Genomic DNA, 20976 nt, shown 5'->3' on the forward strand with positions numbered 1-20976 from the left:
CTATGATATGATTTACAAAGTTAAAAACTGTTCTTCTTTCATTATTTATTGAAATTAATATTTATTACTAATTATTTTTATGGAATCATAAGATTAGAGTTGAAATCTAGTCTCATTCTAGTACAAGGCATAAGTATTACTCCTAAAATTCTTGAAACATTTATTCAGTTTTGGTTTGCAAAGCTGAAGTGATGAAAAACTGACTATTTTATGAGGCAGCCAATTTCATTTTGAGACAATTGAGCTTATATCTACCTCCTTTTAACTGTTACTCAATGGATTTAGTTATAATTTTGGAGCTTCATATAATAATTTTTTTTTGAGGCAATTGGGTATAAGTGACTTGCCCAAGGTCACACAGCTATGAAGTGTTAAGTGTCTGAGGTCACATTTGAACTCAGGTCCTCCTGACTTCAGGGGCGGGTGCTCTATCCACTGTGCCACCTAGCTGCCCCTTCATATGATAAATTTAATCTCTAATCTAGTTTAGATATTTGTCCACTATCACGTCCTCCTCTAGTATAAAGGGCTAGAACTGAGCAATGCCCTTGGATAATGAAGCACATGAGACTAATTGTCAATTGAACGTTCCCTATTAACTTGTTTGAAGGTTGACCCTCCCCAGCTGTTCTGTGCTAACTTGATTGGTGGGACAAAGAGGGGGAAGTGACTTGTGTGGGGAAGAGTAGGAGAAACTTGGGTGGTGGAACTCATGTTCTCTCGCACTCATGACCTGGTGTTGGAGGGGGACGGTAAAGATCAAGAATAAAGACGTTTAGTGATCCTGACTCCGGCTGACTTCTGGGAAGACAGAGTTCCAGAACTCTAGTTTGTTTTTTTTGTTGTTTTTTTTTTTCTAATTCTTTGAAAGTTTTCTCCCCCATTATAATGTGAGCTCTTTGAGAACCAAGATTTTTGATTTCTCTATCATCTATTCAGGTACTGTGCTATGCATTTTATCAATATCTCATTTTATACTCATAAATCTGGGAGTTAGGTGTTATTTTTAATTCTATTTTTAGAGGTAGAGATTAAATGATTTTTCCAGAATCATAAAACTAGTAAGTTGATGAAACCAGATTTGAATTTAGGATTTTATGACTCTGGGCATATGACAACAGTAGATAAAAGGCCATGCCTAAAGTCAAGAAGATTCATTTTCCTGAATTCAAATCTGGCTTTTGACACTTACTAGCCATGTGATCCTAGTCAAATTATTTAATTCTGTTTGCTTCAGTTTTCTTATCTGTAAAATAAGTTGGAGAAAGAAATGGCAAATCAATCCTGTATCTCTGCCAAGAAAATCCCAAATAGGGTCATGAAAAGTTGGACAAAACTGAAAGAACAGCTGAACTTCCTGACTCCAGGTTAAGTGCTTTATTCACTCTACTACCTGAGGGAAAATTACTACTTCCCCTCTACACACCCAAGTGAACTATTTTTCAAATTGCTGATATAGGTACTACAATCCTTTTATTCATCCAGGGTTACCCTGTAGTCTTTAGTCTCCCTCACCACTTGTATCCAATTAGTTGCCCACTTTTGCTGATTTTACCTCTTCAATATCCCTTGCTGCAAATCCCACCCCTTCTCTACTCAAATGCCACAACCCTAATTCAAATCCTCATCACCTTATTTAGACTACGGTTAAATCTCCTAATTAGGTGTGTATCTCTTCCCTCTCTAATCCACCCTCTCTATAATTATCTAACTGTTATTCCTAAAGCACAGATCTAACAAAAAAACTCCACCCTACTTAATGAGCTCATTCCCTACTACCTCTAAAATAAAATATAAAATACTCTGACTTTTAAAGCTCTTCTGAACCTAGCTCCAAGTATATATACATATATATATATATATATATATATATATATATATATATATACACACACACACACACACACACACACACACACACACACACACACACTTTCTGATCTAGCCAAATGAGCCTTCCTTCTGATCTTTATAGAAATATCTCCTATGTCTATGTCTATGCACAAGCTAATCTCAGTGCCAGGAATGTCATCCCTCTTCACTTACACATTTGAAAACCACTAATTTCCTTCAAATCTCAGTTCAAGCATCATCTCCAACATCAAGATTTTACTACCTGGTAAGGATTTTGTGTATATTTTACATATAGTTCAATAATTGCATTTGGCTGCTTCAGATATTGTTTAAGTATATAGATAACATGCAGTTTCATTTTTTTCTTTGACTCTTTAGCACCCAAAACAGTGTCCCATATGAGAAGCATAATAAATATTAGTTGATTAATGACAGGCTAATATTTTTCCAATTATAATAATAATAGGTAGGCTATACAGTACCTACTGTATTCCAGGTACTCTGTCAGGTGTTTGACAAAATTTGCCTCCTCGATCTTCACAAGTCTATGGGATAGGTACTATTATATCTATGTTAGGATATATGGAGAGTTCAGGAAAGACTAGCACCTCTGATGTAAGGGCTTGCTTTGTCCTTTTCAGAACTGCTCATCCGTTATTGGTGTCCACCTTTTACCCAATTCTCATTGTGATTCCAAGAAGTTGTAGCATGTGCAATGGCCACATCCCAGTAAAATCTTGGAAGTTAGGCTAATCAGGTGTAACCAAAAGTAACCAAAGTAGTAACCAAAAGTAACCAAAAAGGCCTCAAACCCATGAGGTAGGGTGATAGCTACTTACAAGGAGGTGAAGTCTTCCTTTAGTGAAAGGGGCAGATGAGAATAATTTATTCCAAAGATCATGAAGGTTCCTGAAGAGATGCTGTGGAGCACTTGGAACTTGGCTAGACATCATTACTTTGTGCTAATGAAACCAAGATTCTTCATGAATTAGATTCAGAATTAGAAAAGTTAATTTTACAATTACCATCATGCAGACAATGAAACAGAGTACAAAAGGTCAGCTGATATTATCTCTTGATTACAAATAGAAGGTGACTACAGAGCTCAGTGGATAGAGCACCAGGTTCAGAGTCAGGAAGACCTGAGTTAAAATCCAGCTTCACTTAACTTCTTTTTCCTTAATTCCTTGGAGAAGGAGATGGCAAACCACTCCAGTATCTTCTCTAGTTGTGTGATCCTCAGCAAGTCACTGAACTTCTTTGTGAGAAGTTCCCTAAATTGTAAAATGAAGATAATAATAGCATCCACCTCCCAGGTTTTCTGGGTGATCAAATGTGATACTATATTCTTAATGCTGGAGAAACTGAGCAAGATAGAGATTAGGGAGTATTTAATAATTTATTAAATGGGAGAGATATACTGGGATCAAATGAATCCATCGTTTGGTCCCAGGGCTGAATGAGATTATTGTCTGCAAGAATCCAGCAAACAATGTGAGTTCTCAATGACATACATACACACATGGCTCAGACTTGGGGTAGACTGGGGTGGGGCAGGGGCAGGGTGCTGAGAGTGGGAGCAGGACTTTGACAATCCAGTTCTGACAGGGTGAGGGGAGGCTTGGGGGGGAGGAACCCCAGAGATGGGGAGAAGCATTCTGATATTCTAAAACATAAGATCTTTTATCCTTATCAAATATTCTGATAAAGAGGAAGGGGAGGTTTTGCAGGACTGAGAAGCAGGGAAACTGAGTAAGGACTGGGTCAGGATAATTATGGAAACTGAGAACTATGGCATAATATTACACACACTCTCTCTTCTGAATATTCAAATCATTGAATTACCTTCCTCTAGAAGGTCTTCAACCCTATGTAAAAATGCAAGAACTATGGCAAGGACCAGTCTCTCCCCAATAAAGGATAAGGAAAAACTATTACTTTCAGAAACCTTTTAAATGATGGGCATAACCTCGGGATACAATCAATTAAACTTATAAAGAATACCTAATTCTACAGAAAAGAATCTGAAAGATCTTTAAAATATCCTTTAAACCTTTATAGCCCTATCAAATTATAGATCAATAAACTTTAAAAGGGGCCTATCTCTTGAAATCTTTTGCCAAAGCCAAGCCTCTGCAAAAAGAGACTGGAACATACTTAGTGTGGGGGGCAGGGGGGACTCCACATGGCTGCCCTTCCCCCCATTCCACCTCCAAGGACTGTGGGGGGTGGGAAGGGAAGGAAAGGGGCTAACCTTCACCCCAGGTTAACTAGGTGCTCCATAGCTGAAGTATCAGAGAGCATTGGGGGTGAGTTTAATCTACACCTTTGAAGACAAAAAACCCCTACTCACCCAACATTTAAAGAAGTAGAGTAGGGGTGGGTTCCCAGTGGACTTTTCCTAAGCTTCAACTTGGCCAGTGCTGAAGGCTTTAGAAAAGTCAGCCTCTAATTGGAGACACATGACCCCTTTCAAGTAAGTTAACAGAACTTCCCTCCAAAAAGCTCTTAAGATCTTACATTCAAAGATAACTAAATCTAGCCTGCAAAGGCAACAGTAATTTTATTTCCACAATTTTTAAAACCATCCTAAAATTTCTAATCAGATGTTTTCTCCAGCCAGAGTTCAAAGCAATTAGCATAAACTTTTGTTCTCCAGAGGTAGCTCCATTCAAGCCATGCCTGAATTTAAACTATCTGATTACTAGTTCTTTTAAAGTTTAAAATCACAAACAAATTGTGGCTAATTCCCAAATTTCTTAATTTAGTAGAGCTCTGAACCAATAGGACAGACAAACAGCAGAGGGACATAAGACTGCCAAAAACATGAAACAAAACATTTAACACAGACCAGGGGCTATCTAGAAATTTTAGACTAGTCCTAAGGGAAGTGATGAGGGTTGGGGTCCCTTTAAGATTCCTAATTGCCCAACCCATGACTGACCTTGATTCACAAATTCTGGTCAAAGGCATCCTTTGAATATCTGGGCCCAGGCCCCCACTCTCAGCTCAGCTTCTCCCAGCCCTCACCTGATGTGGGCTATCTGAAAAGCCAGCCAGAACTGGGGACTGCCCATCATCTTTTGGGTATAAAAGAAACAAGCTGGAACACCCTCTTTGCAGGAGCCCTCCCAGCTAACACATGGCATCCTTCCAGCCATGTAAGGGTCCCTGCCTACCAACGGCCACCTTCGGCCCTGGCGTCTTTCTAACTGAACTTTACTTCCAAATTCCTACAGTAAACCTTTTATTTATCAATCTAGGTTTTCGGGCCTGTAAATTCATTTTACAGGGGACACTGCGCCTCATGGGATCTATGCGCCGACAAATGGGGTTCCCCCTTTTCTTTCCCTCATTAGAAGTTGTCAGCTTCCTCCCAGAATCCAAATGGAGCTTTTTTTTTTTTTTTTTTTTTTTTTAGCCAGATGGTATATTTAAAAAGATACACAGATTTGTACTCTGGAATGCCCACAGTTGTGCCAACTGGCACAGAGAATCAGATGTGTCTTTTAGATACCCAGGTAGGGTCCCTTGCATCCATGCCCAGAATTTATGCCCTCAGCATTTCATAATTCTGGGAATCCAGGTGCTAGCACATAACAAACAGAACGGAACAGGTCTTAAGACTTAACCAGATGGTACCCTAAAAGGTACTCAGACTTACTCTCCAGTTGTTGAAATGGAGGTGACCACCATGGGGATTCAGGCACTCTTGTGGCTGGAAACTGCTCATTCTTGGAGGCTTTGGGGAAAAAAAATCTGGGGGGCCAGCTTCTCCAGGCCAAGAATTCAGATCCCCAGCCACCCTGAGGTCTAAGGCAGAGACCCAATGGTCTCATCTCTAATCCTGCTCATTTTCTAACACCTCCGTGAGAAGCCTCAAAAATGTAATGCTGGAGAAACTGAGGTAAGATAGAGGTTAGAGAGTATTTAATGATTTATTTAATGGAGAGATTTACTGGGACCAAATGGATCCATGGTTTGGTCCTAGGGCTGAATGAGACTATTGTCTCCAAGAATCCAGCACACAATGTGAGTTCTTTCACCTATATACACCAGACTCCGGGTAAACTGAGGTGGGAGCAGAGTCAGGGTGCTGAGAGTAGAAACAGGACTCTTACACTCAGATTCTGACAGGGTGAGGAGAGGCATGGGGGAGGAACCCGGAGATGGGGAGGAGCATCTTGATAAGACAGTATCAGACATTCTGGTAGCTTGGGATGGGGAGAGGCATTCTGATATTCTAAAACATAAGATCTTTTACCCTTATCAAGTATTCTGATAAAGAGGGAGGGGAGGTTTTGCAGAATTGAGAAACAGAGAAACTGAATCTGGACTGGGTCAGGATAATTATGGAAACTGAGAACTGTGGCATAACATTTTCAAATCTTAAAAATACCCTGCAAATGTTCAAGTTTGTGTACTATGTGTTTACTACATTTTATCTAGCTAAAATTCAAATGTAGCTTCTCCAACTACAAATCTACAGTATTCTTACCATTAAAATCATGAGATTCAATATCTCTGAGTAGATCTATAAATATAAAATTTTGTATTTTTATCATGTCTTCACAGACATGATCTCATTAGATCCTTAAAATACACGATCCCATTAGAGCCCTACAATAGTCTTGTGGGCAAAGTCAAGCATATAGCACCATCTCTAAAGCTACAATGCCCTATTCTGAGATCACTCAGCTAATTAGAGGCAAAACCAGGATCAGAACACCAAGCTCCTGATTCCTAACTCAAGATTTTTTCTCTTATGCCATATTCTATCCCATAACCTAGTGCATCCAAATAAACTGCAGAAACATAAATTAGAGACTGCAAGGGCCCCTCCTTCCTGATGGAGTAGAGGCTGACCTCAACATTCTCTGGCAATTATTTCTATTTTAGTTCTTCCAGAAAAAATAAATAAATAAAGGTCATGCTTTTCTTTAAAAAATGACGCAGTATTTGGAAACATCTCCAGCAAAGCTCTTTCCCTTTTTTGAAAATAAATCTCAGGGTCTGGTTTTTTTTAGCGGGCTCAGTCTTCAAAAGGAACAGATGCGTTTTGGTTGCACTGCCATCTGTCACGATGGGCACAAGTATTGTGGGTTTTTTTTTTTTTTAATCTAGCTACCCAGCCTTTGATACAAAAGAACCACAGAGGCCTGAGTCATATGCTGTGGACCAAATACAGCTAATTATGGGGTATGCTGGGCCCCGGGAAGATGGTAACTCCTGGATAATTACAGCTGCAATCCAAAGGGACACAGTCATGGATATCTAGTTAATAGAAAGAATTTGGTTGTAAAAATGTATGATTCAGAATCCAAAATCTTCCCAGTTGAGTTTGTTCCTTTAATACTCTCAGCACTTTCAGAAAGACAATTTATCTTGTAATCAGAATTTTAGCATCCATCATAAAGAGGCTTCTTGATGTTAAAAAATGAATTTATTTATTTAATAATGTTTTTGGTGAAGTTGAATTATATCTCATATTTAATAACTTCTATTTCCATAGGAATCATGTAATTAACAAGCATTTATTAAGAGTTTACTATGTCCCAGTTCCTGGGTTTATACAGATATAAAGACAGAAAAGAAACAAGTAGCTTACATTCTCTTCAAACAATAAGCAACAAGTATTGATTCAATGACTACTACATGCCAGGAAATGTGGTGGTAGGAACTCAAAGACAAATTTGAAATATTCCTTATTCTCAAATAATTATTCAATCAATAATTAACCAACAAGTATTGATTCAATTCCAGGAAATATGCTAGGTTCTGAGACTACAGATGAAAAAAATAAAATAATTCCTGTCTATAATGAGTTTCCATTCTACTGAGAGAGACAAATGCATACATAAAGATATGTAAATATATATGAAATATGCCTCTTGTTTATCTTCTTTGTTCTGATTTATAAATGATGTTTCCACCATTAGAATATAAAGTCCTTGAGACTGTTTTTGCTTCTTTTGTATTCCTGTGCTTGGCACAGTACTTAGAACACCCTGTGTGCTTAATCAATGCTTATTGATTGAAAATTTGGAAGAACAAACTAGCCATTGGTAGGCTCAAGAATAGCTCCATGTAGAAGGTGAGAGTTGATCTAATTTGAAGGAAACTAGGGATTAAGAAAGGTGACAGAGAAGAGGAATTATATTCCAGCTCAGGAGACCAGTTATAAAAATAGAAGATAAGTACTATGGGAGTTGAAGAACAGTAAGTAGCCTAGTATGGACAGATCTATAGATCAGGGAGGAAAGTAATTTATAGGTAACTTGGAAAACTAGAAAGAGTTGAAGTTGTGAAAATAGTTAAATTTCAAACTGAGGAGTTTTTATTTCATCTTAGTATACAAGGGATATTTGCAGCATTGAGTAGGACAATAATATGATCAAACCCAGCCATTAGGAAAACCATGTTATCATCTTTGTGCAAGATGACATCAGAGCTATGTTGTAAACCTGAATGACTATTAGAATTATGTTGCCCTTACCTGTATGTGCCAAAATGTTTGTGGCAGCCCTTTTTGTAGTGGCCAGAAACTGGAAGATGAATGGATGTCCATCAATTGGAGAATGGTTGGGTAAATTATGGTATATGAAAGTTATGGAATATTATTGTTCTGTAAGGAATGACCAGCAGGAGAAATAGAGAGAGGTTTGGAGAGACTTACATGAACTGATGCTGAGTGAAACGAGCAGAACTAGGGGATCATTATACACTTCAACAATGATACTGTATGAGGATATATTCTGTTGGAAGTGGATATCTTCAACATAGAGAAGATCTAATCCAATTCCAATTGATCAATGATGGACAGAATCAGCTACACCCAGAGAAGGAACACTGGGAAATGAGTGTAAACTGTTAGCATTTTTTGTTTTTCTTCCCAGGTTATTTTCACCTTCCGAATCCAATTCTTCTTTTGCAACAATAACAACAACAAAATTTGGTTCTGCACACACATATATATATATATATATATATATATATATATATATTGTATCTAGGATATACTATAACATAATTTAATATATATGGGAATGCCTGCCATCTAGGGGAGGGGGTGGAAGGAAGGAGGGGAAAATTCAGAACAGAAGGGAGAACAAGGGATAATGCTGTAAAAAAAATTACTTATGCATATATACTGTCAAAAATGTTATAATTATAAAATTAATAAAAAAATTTAAAAAAGAATTATGTTGCCCTTGATAGGTTTTGGGTTTTTTTTGGATGAGAGTTGGGAGAAAAAAGAAAATAGATTTTGATTTTGACTCACTGAAGTTGAGTTGCCTATAGAACATGCAGTTTACAATATATAATAGGAAGTTTGGATAGAGATTTTAAAAGTATGCTGCCTTTCAACTGGGGTCTAAATGTTCTCTCCTAATGTTGCAAAATTAGTGAATAATGATTTTACCCAGCCACAATAAGTAAAGAAGTCAAAGAAAGAGTGAAAAAAGGTGATGAAGGCATGGACATCAAGTATGACTATACTGAGCCTTAAAAAGAAGAATTGAAACCCAGTTCGAGACAGTCCTGGCCCCAGAGGGAACTCAAAGTAGGACCTAGTGTGGCAAATCTTATATATCCTAATTCTTAGAAATTAAGACAGATTTGTATACCTACTAGCAAATGGAAAGGAATCAGGAAGTACAGAGGAATATTAAAAAGAATGATAAAACACAAGATTCTGACAAGAAAAATACTTAGCAAAAGCAAGGAGATAAATCTAGAAAGGATTCTAAAATCAAAGAAATGAGTACTAAATGTTCAGAGATTATACTTTCTCAATAAATATTACAAAACAAAATAAACAAATTCCAAATGAAATAAACCTTATGGACCTATAAGAGAATATGGAACAATAGGAAATTCTAGAATGGTTCAAAAGAGACAGACCTGAGCTCTCAATGCAGAGGTTAAGAATTCAATTAGCAGAATTGTGGGGGGCAGGAAATGAATACAACATTGAAATTTTCTCTAAAACAATAAGAGATTTACAAATTTAGAATATAAAAATTCTAAAGTAGAGATAAAATCTAGTGGAAAAGCAATGAAAGGTCAACATTAAGAGAATTTACCAATTCCATGTAAGCCAAAGCAATTGACCTTGAAGACAGTAGTCACATATAAAATTAAAGATTATATGTCTCCCAAGAGAACATGACAAATCAAAATCTTGAATACCATAATGTAGGAAATTATATGAGAAAACTGTCCAGAAAGTCTGAATACAGAAAACAAAGCACCAAATAAGAGAATCCACAGATTGTCTCCCAGAAGGAAAAAATTGCTCTTCAAATTCAGGACACATAGTGGCTAAATTTAACATTTCCAATGACAAACACATTTTTTAAGCTTCCAGGAAAAGACCTTCAAATGCAAAGGAAAGAAAACTCAAATAATATGAGATTATTTCAAAGTCACAAGAAATTACTGTTGAGAATGGAACATCATGCCAAAAAAACAAAGAATCACCTAGTTAAAACCCAAATTTTCATACTTTGCCTATTTGAGTCTAATAATTTTTTTTTAAATGTGGGCATTTAGAGACACTTGAGGTTTCCTGGAGGGGGAGGGTGGGAAATGAAGCAAAGCAGGAACAATATATATATATATATATATATATTTTTTTTTTACTTGCAAACATCTCAGAGAGAGGAAGGAGAGAAAAACAGAAAGAGATGGAGATGAATTTACAGAAAAAAAGAGAACTACAGGATAAATACAAAAAGATATCATCATAAGATTTTAAAAAATAAACATGGAGATAAATATGCAAGCAAAACTTAAAGAATCTGAAGAAATAAAGGTGACATTAGAACTGAAACACCATGAATTAACCTTAAGGCTCCACAAAATGAATCAACTCTATATGACTCTTGGGCAAGTACCATATCCACTATACCACCTAAATGGTATGATCATTAATGTGTAAGACTCTTTTGCTTCTAAGGTTATTGTGTATCATATAATGATGCCTAATTTGGCAAAGTACTTTCTAGCTTCTCCAGTAAATTTTGAAAACTATGAAGTTCTTTCTTAATTTATGTTTTCAGGTTTATTGAATACTAAGTTACTAATACAATCATTTCATATGGTTTTTGCAATCAGAGAATCTGGGTTCAACTCTACCATCCCTACCTCAATGACCTTGTAAAATTCACTTAGTCTCTCTGTCTCTCTGTCTCTGTCTCTGTCTCTCTCTCTCTCTCTCTCTCTCTCTCTCTCTCTCTCTCTCTCTCTCTCTCTCCCTATATTTATATGTACGTGTATATGTATATGTAAATAATAATATATACATATATATTCCCATGAATTTTCTTTATCTAGGATGTTCTATTGATAAATTTCTATTATTTAACCAGTGTCAAATGATTTTAATGATTACTACTTTATAATATATTTGAGGTATGCAAGTGCCAATTTCCTTCATTCAATGATTTTTTTTTGAAATTCTAAAATTATTGTTCCTTCAAATAAATGCTGTTATTTTGCATAGTTCTGCAAAATATCCCCTTGGCAATATTTTTAATATAAATCTGCAAATGAGCTTAGGACTTTGTAACTTTGTTGAAGGTTTACAAAATAAATGCACAAAAATGTATAGTATTTATAATAAAGCAGTAAAAATTTTCAAAAAATTTTGTATGTATATGTGTTTCTGTATATTCACACACACACATACACACACATATGGTATGTGTATTTAAGTATGCTTTGGTAGATCCAATTCAAGATATTTTAAGTATTTAACTATTTTGAATGTAACTTTTTTACTGCTTTATTATAAATACTTTACATTTTTGTGCATTTATTTTGTAACCTACTTTACTCAAAATATTAATTCTTAGTTTCATTGCTGATTTTTTAAGTAAACTACCTTATAGAGAGCAAAGAGGAATAGTTTTACTTCTACTTTGTTTATTTTCTCCTCATTTATTGCTATTACTACTACTCCTAGATCTGTGTCAAATGGCACAATTATGTTATAACATTTCTGCTTCTGAATATCATACAGCATGATGAATATCATACAGATATTAAGATATACATATATATATATATATAGTATAGTAATAGTAAGATGAATATCATACAGAAGGTGATTGGAAAATGTGCAGGATAAATATGAGCCGGATAAAACACATAACTAATAAGGAACTGAAAAAAAAAAAAAAAAAGAATAGGAGGTAAGCACACCATGAAGTAATTGCATTCAAGGAAGAAAAGATCAGATGGTCACATGGGAAAAGTAAAAGATGATAGTAGACGTTAAGAGTGATGTAAGGACAAAATGTATCAGACTTCTATTACTTTGAACAGGACACCTGAGGCATGTGGAATCAGTGGCAGGGGACATGGCAACATGGATAAGAGTCATAAGATGAGTAGTAGTCATGACAGAACATGATGAGATAGCAAGTCATATGAAACTGGAGAGGGAATTGGATCAAATTTATATGTAGTCATGAACCTTGCCATAAAGACTGGTCACCTCTTCATGAATCATTGGAGGAAAGAGGTGAATAGTATGTGTGTAGGGGGTGAAGTCAAGGTCGTCTTGGGACACATTTGGAGGAGAAGAAAAGAGAGAGCTCATCGTGAATGTACTTGAATTTGCTCTCCAAAGTTTTAGGTAAGGTCTTTAGCTTGGAGGGTAATGAGGAAAGGATGCTGAGGGAAAGTGAAAATGGTGATGGGGAGCTAGGAATATTCTGGATCTCTCCCTTCTTTTTTGAGCAATGTAGAAAGGAAATATAAGAGAAGGAGCAACTAGTACTAGAAAGGATATCCAGGTCTATTGACCAAAAAGATGAAAATAATCAGAAAAAATCCCAAATGATGGGAAATTCCTTATTTAAAGAAAATTCTGTAGAAGGAGTAGGCAGAGTTCAATTGGAAAACTATGGGAATTGGGTTGAAATATGTGAGGATGAGAGAAAGAAGCAAACAATGGGAGAATGGGATGTGATTTTTGAAATCTAAAGATTCAATATTGTAAAGAATAAGAAAGTAAAATGCATAGGACTTTGTTAATCAGAAATTGAAATTACACAGAGCAGCAGATGCAAAGTAAAATAAGTTGAGAGTATAGTTACTGACCTCTCAAAAGGAAAGCACTCTGGAGAGACTTACATGAACTGATTCAAAGTGAAATGGGAAGAACCAGGAAATCATTGTACATGGCAATATCAATATTATAGGATAATCAATTCTGATGAACATGACTCTTTCTAACGATGAGATGATTGATGCTAGTTCCAATGATCTTGGAAGAAGTGAGCCATTACACCCAGAGAGAAGACTATGGGAACTGAATGTGCATCACAACATCACATTCTCACTCTTTTTGTCATTGTCCGCTTGCATTTTGTTTTCTTACTCTTTTATTTTCTTTTTTTGATCTGATTTTTTTTGTGCAGCAAGACAATTGTATAAATGTTTATACATATTGGATTCAGCATATATTTTAACATGCTTAACATATATTGGATTGTTTGCCATCTAAGGGAGGGGGTGGAGGGAAAGAGGAGAAAATCTGAAACACAAGGCTATGCAAGAGACAATGTGTCAAATTATCTATGCATATGTTTTGAAAATAAAAAGCTTTAAAAATTTTAAAAATAATGTTTTATACATATAAAAATATTATAGATGGTACTCATAGATAAATGGATGGATTGATGTATCTATATGGATAGATAGATATAATGGTGTACAGAGACACACAGATAGCTAGATTTGACGTGAAATGGTTATAGATATATTTACATCACTACCTCAAAGAGTAGCTATGAGAAAAGTCTTTTATGATCCTAAAAGTATTGTATAAATCGGAGCCATCAGCTTGAGATCTTCATGGTTTTGTATCTTCGAAATAGCTGTAGTGAATGTTGTAATGTTTTCCAGGTCTCTAAAAAATAAAGATCAATCAGACTGAAAAAAAAGGAAAGAAAAAGAAAAAGAAGAAGCCTAGAGATGGGAGGCAAAAGAACGATAAAGGAAGATCAAGACCTATATTGTTGGCATTTTTATCCCCTGTGATTCCTTAGCATAATATCTTGCAAATATTCTATAGCGTTGTGCCTGGGTTTCTCAGGCAAATAGAATAATAAGTCATAGGCAAGATTCCCCTTTTCAGAGTCCCAAATTTTTATTTCTAACTGCATTTCCAACTTTTATTTCCAACTCCTTTCCGATAGCCTACCAACCTACTTCAAATTTGATATGTTCCAAACTTAACTCATTACCTTTTCAAAATACTATTTATTTTCTCATTTTGTCTCCCCAATAATTTTTTGCAGTGGACAGAACCACCCCTAGAAACAGCTGAGACCAAGAAAGATTTCCCCTAGTGTAGCGAGCTGTCGTCTCCAGAAGCTGCCAGATCACTCTCTGGGAAGAGATATGCTGTGTCTACTCAAATCTTTCAGACAGATTCTTCTTCCTGTAGAGAACCGTTGTCTCCAGGCAGTTGCTGTTAACTCTTGTCCAGAGAAGTGACTTCCCTTCCTGCAGAGAGCCCCGTCAAGCCTGATGCAATTCAGAGTCTTTTTTCTATCTCTGGGAGTCCTCTCTTTTATTCTCCCAGAGAATGGGCGTGGGATAATGCAAGGGCTTCTGGGAAGAACCACCTCAGCCAATGAGCCTGCTCCTTCCATCAAGTCAACCTGAGTTCTCACCTTGTAATTGTCCAACCTGAATTCTCACCTTGTCACTATCCAGACAACCCGAGTTCTCACTTAGTAATCCTAACACCCTAGAGCCAGAAATAGTGGCAACACCGAGGTGAAAGTTCAGGGTTCCAGCCTCCCTAGATCTTTTCCTGTATAGTTCAGGACTTGTTAAATCCATTTGTATTCTGTGAAACCTATGGACTCCTCAGAATAATGTTCTTAAGCATATGAAATAAATATACAGAATTACTAAAGAAAGCAATTATATTGAAACAGTTTATCGACAGAAAGACTGTGATCACATGGGTGACATAATAATTACAGTAATTCTGAAATAGTAATAAATATAAACAATATTTGAGATATCTGCAACAACTGTAACTTGATATGAAAATATTTGTGCTTCCTATGGCGAAAAAGCTGCAAGTACTACTATTGCTGTGTCCATAATTGAAGAAAATACTAAATTCCAATAAGAAGTCAATAAAAATAAAGATTTTTACTCCCTTTCCTCCCCCACTCAGAGAATGTCATGTCCTGTTAGACTCTGTTTAGAACTTTTTTTTTCTATTATTGCTGTTTTGTTATTCTTCAATATTTTCCCACTCCCCTTCCCTAGTTCCACAACCCGTTGAACATTGTTTTAAAGGAGATTTCAGGTTTAAGTAGCAATTAGATTCTGTGATTCTATTTACTTGTTATTTTGACCTAGACTCTTTTGACTAGATTTTTATTACAAAATGGCCTTTATTGTCCTTTAATTAAACTTTCTTTTTAAAACTCCACATTTGCATATATTAAATAGACACATGGCACCTATGGTTTACTTTGACCAGTGGATACTATCTTTCATATTTCCAAGGAAAACATCATCTCTATATCCAATACCTTATAAACCAGCATAGTTTTCAGGAAGCAAAACAACTGAGTTTTCAGAATTGGCTCTGCTTATGATCTTGGCAACAGTTTTTACTCTCTTTCCTCTTAAACCTTTAAAAGATTGCATAGTCTTAATTTTAAATGGGGACAGTAAACTACCTGACAAGAGGTGGGGCTTAATTATCTTTTTTTTTTTTTTTTTAATTTTTTGCAAGACAATTAAGAGTAAGTGACTTGCCCGGGTCACACAACTGGTACTTGTTAAGTATCTGAGCTCATATTTGAACTCAGGTCCTTCTGACTGCAGGGCTGTTCTCTATCCACTGTGGCATCTAGCTGCCCTTGGAACTTAGCTATCTTAAATATCAACTTTGTAACCTCAAGATATCTTAAATCTTCAAAACATTCAATCCTTGTGGGCTTAACTTAGACTGTTATCTTTCCAGGGAAGATAAATGACATTCTATGCAGTTTTTGCAGAAATTGTCAGTGTTAAGTCCCTGTTGGTTCTGCTGAGATATTAAAGACTACACAAAGTTCCAAGTGAATTGGAAGAAGAGTGAGCTAGAATATGACAGCTTGCTAAAATTCTTGGGGAAATGTGTATGTGTGTGCATGTATGACTTGTACTACCAGTTTTGTTTAAGTTTAATAAACTTTTCTGTACTCTGCAAGGAAAAAAATATTAATGATAGCTTTATGTCCTATGGTTCAGCAAACTTTCAATTAATGTGCTGGATACTTGAGGGGAATTTCTTCCTATGCATAGGATTTTGTGATTAGAATGAAAATGATTTTCCCCCAACCTTTCCCCCTCTTTATTTTCCTGAGATTGTTTTCTTAACCTTTCCTCTTTAAAATCTTCCTAGAACCTAGAGAAAGCTAGTTATTACAATGGATAAATTGATAAAGTCCTAGATTTCTAATCCAGTTTTAGATACTACTTACTAGTTAGGTGACCATGGATAAGTCACAACTGCCTCAGTTTACTCATCTATAAAATGAGGATTATAATAGAACCTACCTCCCAGGGCTGTTGTGAGGATCAATGTGATAATATTTGTAAAATATTTTGCAAATGGTAAAGGGCTAATGATATTATCACTATCATTATTATTAAGTTGTTAGAAATACACTCTTGACACTGAAAACAAGATATCGGGCTTAAAGAAGAATCTTAAGGAACTATCTTAATGTTTCTGTCAGGCCCCACTCCTCTTCTGAAAGAGAAAGCCCTGAACACAGAAGTGGGAGAAACTTTCTACTTGCTAGTTTGGCACAGTCCCCCCTTCCGAGAATGGATTGGCCCATTTCTTCCCGGTGAGAATCTTTCTGATATACTCACTACACGTTTCCCCTAAGTATAAATAAATTCCCTCTCCCTCATCATCCATCCCATGTTCAAAAGTGATGGAAAACTACTCCTGCAGGGTGTGTTGTTTAATATTCAATTAGCCTATTAAGCAGATGCAATAGTGATTTGGTTAAGTCAGATCAGTGACCCCAGATAATTTGGGCTAGATCAGCTATAATTTTAAATTTGTGGTTTTTTTGAGAAAACACAAGACCCTTTCTGATTGGCTGAATTCACTTGTGCCTTCTTACCCCTCCCCCATTCTATATTTCAAGGTTTCTATTGATCATTAATAATTGTTCTGTGGAATCTTAACTTTCCTTAATCTCTCACATTCTGAAAACCTCTTGGTCAGTGATATCCATTATCCCACACTGCCTCAAAGTTTGCAACACTGTGGAAACCCAACTTTTCAGCATTTCTCATACTTCCTAGTCCAATGTGATGACCTTTCCTCAGATTATCTTTATTCCTTCCCCTATTCTCAACCATTCATCTAGTTCCTTAGTCACATATTGTTTTATATTGATATTTACCTGTTATAAGTTCCTTGCCTAATCCCCCAATTAGATAATAATCTCCCTAAAAGAAAAGTCCAAAGACATATTTTGTAATACTGTCATGCAATTCTAATATAGAATTAAGTACACACACACATATCAGAATATCAGAATGGAGTGAGCCCTATGTACAGAGAGGTCTACCTATGTTGAAGAGGTCTACTGGGTGGCTAAGAAGGGAAGCAGAACAGATATCTCTATCCTCATCTCTCCCTGTCCTTCTCTAAGAGAGAGACGTTTATTCCAGCCAGGAAAGGAAATAGAAGATTATATTTGGAAACCACCATTCTGCTGTCCTCAGAGATAAGGGATACCAGGCTAAAAGTAGATCTATCCCCTCCCTTAAATATTGTTTATCTAGAGAATAAGATCAGCATCCATCTAAATTTTGGTATATTTGTCATTTTGGAAGGGAGACAGACCCTAAACTCTATTCTCAAGGCTTGATCTTTTCCTGCCTAATAGCAATTCCACAATGAATATATATAGCAAATGGCAAAGATCAATTATCCAAATCATAGGAAAACGGAAATTAGAGAAGATATGTGTTAGGTTCTTACTAAGTGGTAACTTGGCAATTCTCTAGACAGGACATTACAGATATGTTTTGAAGAATATGTACCAGACAATACAGAATGAAGGGTTTCTCTCATTAGGAGTGAGATAAGTCAGCTTAACTAAGAGAAAAGATCCTAGCTCTTACTTAAGGGGAATCTCCCTAAAGTCTCTAGAGTACTAGTCTAAGAATAGGGACATAATGGAGATGATCCATTGTTCTTGCATCTTCCTAGAATCCTTTTCTTCAGCAACCTGAATGATTATTAGCCTCTTCTATCTTCTTTCTCTAAGCTGGAAGTCAGGAGAACATGAATGATGTAAAGAGGTAAAGGCTGGAGCTCTCTTGCACCTCATCAACTTAGTTTTCCCCTCACACAAGGCAAGGCATTCATTTCTACCAATAGAGAGGATCTCATGTCAATGGGCTTGGAGCAGGGGTTATACATATACATAACATACATGTACATATTATTTCCTGGAAGTAAATGCTATTATTACAAATGAGGAAACTGAGGTTCAAAGAGGTTAAGTGACTTTCCAGGATTATACAACTACTAAGTGTTTGAGGGCAATTCTGCCCTCAATTCTGCCCTCAAGTTTTTTCCGAATCCAAGTCCAGAGGCCTATCCACTGTGCTTGGTAGTTTCAAATAGAGAAGCTGAGTTAAGAATCAAGAGACTTGGATTTGAATCCTGCTTCTGATATTGATTATGTGAGCTTGGGAAGGTTAGTTAAGCTCTCTCAACTTCAGTTTCCTCATTCTTCATGGTGTTTTGTAAAGAACAAATGAGATAATATACATGTAAAGTACTTTGCAAATCTACTGGGTACTTAGGTGGCACAATAGATAGAGTGCTAGGTTGAAATCCGGAAGACTCCTCTTCCTGAGTTTGAATTTAGTCTGAGTCACTAATTTACATGTGTGACCCTGGACAAATCACTTATTAGTTTGCCCTTATCTGTAAAATGAGCTGGAGAAGGAAATGGCAAACCAATCTAGTGTCTATGCCATGAAAACCTCAAATGTGTTCAAGAAGGGTTGTTTACAATTGAAATAAATGAATAACACTGTTTTTACCACTCTGCAATGTAATTCTTTCAACTATAAACTGGAACATTGGTAAGGCATTTGGGATTTTGCCTCAGGGTGTTGAATTTAGAAGATACTGATGATTACATCTACCTAACATCATTAACCTGAGAAAAGCATTTTGCAAAACTGAGAGTTATAAAATACAAACATAGATTGTCATCCTTGAATTGAAGGGCTAGAATTCTATGCTTGTGAGTATACATAATATATTGGATCAGAATTATTAGATTATGATCTTTTCAAGAGCAGAGACTGCCTTTCTTTGTATCTTACTAATTAGTACAACATCTGGAACTTTGTCGTTCATTTGTATCTGACTTTTTGTGACCCTATTTGCAGTTTTTTTGGCAAAGATGTTAGCAATTTGGCATCACCTTCTCCAGCTAATTTTACAGATGAGGTAACTGAGGCAAACAGGGTTAAATGACTTGCCCAGGGTGATACAGATTCAAATTCTAGTACCAGTGCTCTACACAATATGCCATCTGGATAATTAGTTAACAGTCTAACAAGCTAGAAAACTAGCCTGAGTCTCTGGATAGGAAGCTGGAGCAGTCTTTGAAGTAAGAAGAAAGAGTACCAAAGGAGATGTGAAAGAGACACTAATCGAGTGAGGAAATAAAAATTTTAAAAAGCAAAGACCATGTTAACTTAACAGTTTTGCTTATCCCCATCCAGGACTGCAATTTTATCATTCAAAAAAAGTACATGATGAAAATAGAAGCTTTCTCTGATGCCATTAGAAAATACGAGGAAATTTCCTAAGAAGGAAATGAATAATAATTTTAACACAAGGGATCATACTTGAATACCATTTTCATTGAGCAAGCACATTTGAGACTTGCAGTTTCTTTTCCAAAATCTACCCAAGATGATCATAGCCTTCACGTTTGCAATTTTTTTTTGAAAATGAAAGAAATGCATCCACTAGCCTGAACTCCCCACAATTCATCTCTCATATCTCAAAGGAGACTTCAGGATTTTTTCTCCTATTTTGAAACTAAAGACATTGTATTTTGGCTGGTATATTTACCTTGGTAAAATAAATTGCTTTTTGCTGCATGGACTGAGCTGTCAACTGATGAATTTTGTGTGTAGTTCTGTCTATCTAAGAGTAATTCAACCCTGGAGCTACAAAATTACTTTACTTTTATGTTTACTTTCAAAGCAGAAATTTTTAATTAGTTTGAGACTATGTCTATCTGACATCTCTACAATTGGCTGAAAAGTTAACAACAACAATAAAGAAAGTCAGCCAACTGACTGGGTTTGAGTCTGTACAATGCCAGAAAAAGTGATTAACTGCTAATGGTCAGTTATTATTGTTACTAAGAATTTTCTGTTATTACTCAAATAAATATTCATCAGGTTTGTAATCTCATTATAACATTGCATTCCCTATAAAAATAAAATTCAGACACATTCTTATTTGCCTATCTGGTAGTGGTGAGGTCTAGAATTGGGGTACCTAAATGAAATTAAGGTTTAATTGAGGTCTTGTGGCAGGTTCAGGGTACAGGGAGTCAAATAGAGCTCCCCTGCAACCTATTTGAATTTGGCACAAGGATATAGAGTTAAATGAGGTCTAGTAGCAGCACAACAGCTCCCTATAAAGGAATTTATAGACCCCAAAACCTGGATTGATAAATGGGGTTTGGAAGAAAAGTTAAAGTCTAGTTAGTAAAGTTGAAGGTAGAGATAAGAGGTCACCAGAACCAGTGTTCCAGTGGGCAGAGATCCTTGGTTCCAGGCATAAGGCTGCCATGTTTGGGACCTCTGCAAAGAGAGGGCTCTAGTCTGTCTCTTTTATAAAAGGGCTACAAACTGAAGGGGGCTTGTGGGTGGATTCCCAGGTTGGCTCCTGGCTGGATTTCAGCCAGGGTTAGAATTTGAATTGAATTCAATGGGTTTCGGGACTGAGCTGTCCCCACCCAGATAACAAAGATGAAAATGTTTGTGCTTGGGATGGAGTCCCCTCCCTGAGGCAGAGTC

This window comes from Sminthopsis crassicaudata, chromosome 1 (assembly GCF_048593235.1).
Source record: "Sminthopsis crassicaudata isolate SCR6 chromosome 1, ASM4859323v1, whole genome shotgun sequence".
In the NCBI taxonomy this organism is placed as follows: domain Eukaryota; kingdom Metazoa; phylum Chordata; class Mammalia; order Dasyuromorphia; family Dasyuridae; genus Sminthopsis; species Sminthopsis crassicaudata.